This window comes from Pelophylax lessonae (genome assembly GCF_965119305.1).
Source record: "Pelophylax lessonae genome assembly, chromosome: 3".
Lineage (NCBI taxonomy): Eukaryota > Metazoa > Chordata > Amphibia > Anura > Ranidae > Pelophylax > Pelophylax lessonae.
In genome coordinates, this window is record NC_138770.1 from 163,921,360 (window position 1) to 163,923,029 (window position 1,670).

The window sequence follows — 1,670 nt, forward strand, 5'->3', positions numbered from 1 at the left end:
TGAATTGCCTTTTTGTCACGAGATTCTGTTCTGTGCTATCTGCTGCCCTCTATCAGCCAGAAGCAACAGACCTACCTTAATTCCTGCTAGGACTTCACACAGAAACCTGCCGATTGTGGTATCAGAAGGGAAACAGGCTGCACATCTTGGTGCCATTCCAAATGATGATCTTTGGCCATGTTTTGATCATTAAACAGAGAGGAGAGGTTAGTTAGGCAAGAACTTCTCTCACACAATCAAAATTTAATATCATTTCATCAATAGGTGTTTTTTTTTAGCAGATTTCTTTAGCTTCATGGTTATATTTATATGTAAAAAACTTTTTTTTCACTTTTAAAAAAAATAAAAATAAATGCACATTTTTTTTTTCAGGTAAAAAAAAAAAAAACTGGATTTTTGTAAGAACTTACCGTAAAATACTTTTCTCTGAAGTTCATCGACAGATGCAGCTCCATCTCTTTAGCCCATTGGGTTATCCTCCTCCAATCGGGAATAGGCACTAGGCAGGAAAAAAGCTTTACCACGCCTATGGGGGCTGTCCCTGCAGGCATAACCCTACACACTCTGCTACAACAGTTTCGTTACAAGCAGTTTTTAAGAAGACAAATAAACCCCATAAACTCAGAAGTAGAGGGGCAGGTTCTGCGTCTGTTGATGAACTTAAGAGAAAAGGATTTTACAGTAAGTTCTTACAAAAATCCAGTTCTCTATCGTTCGACAAACGCAGCTCCATCTTCTTTAGACCAGACAACCAAGTTGCCGCTTTGCAAACTTGCATCACAGACGCCTGATGGCGAAAAGCCCAAGAGGCACTCAGCGCTCTAGTAGAATGCGCCTTCACTGGAAAAGGAGAAACCTGACCCTTTAGCGCATAAGCCTGAACAACCATCTGCCTAATCCTCCTGGAAATGGTCGCAGCAGACACAGCCAATCCCTTAGGAGGTCCCTCAGTAAGGAAAGAGCATCAGATTTTCTGAAAGACTCAGTAGCCGCCAGGTAAAACTTGATCGCCCGAACCACATCCAAATAAAGCAAGGCAATTTCCTTAGGATGCTAGTGCTTGGGACAGAGTGAAGGCAGTACGATGTCTTCATTCAAATGAAAATCAGAAACCACCTTAGGGAGAAAAGATTGATTTGGGTGGAGTACCACTCTGTGGACCACCAAATAAGGTGAACGGCAAGACAACGCCACCAATTCAGACACTCTGCGGGCAGAAGTGATAGCCACCAAAAAGGCAAACTTCTGACACAATGAAAGAGGAGGAATATCCCGAATGTCCTCAAAAGGAGGCTTTTGAAGAACAGATAATATCAGATGCCACGGAGGTAGCGGGGACCATCTCGGGGGAGCCACATGGCACACTCACTGAATGAAGGTATGATTTAAGGCATTTGTAGCTAATGGGCGTTGGAAATAGTATATAGTCAAAGCTGACACTTGTCCTTAGATAGTGCCCAAAGCCAACCGCTGTGCAACCCCTTTCTGTAGAAAGGCCAAAACCCTAGCAGTTGAAAACAAGGGAGGGGGCACCTTCAGTGATTCACACCATGAAATGTACAATTTCCACGTACGATGATATAGCTTCCTGGAAGACAACTTCCTAGCCTTCAATAGCATAGGAATCACAGAGTCAGAAAGACCTCTATATTGCAACACCTGGCTTTAAA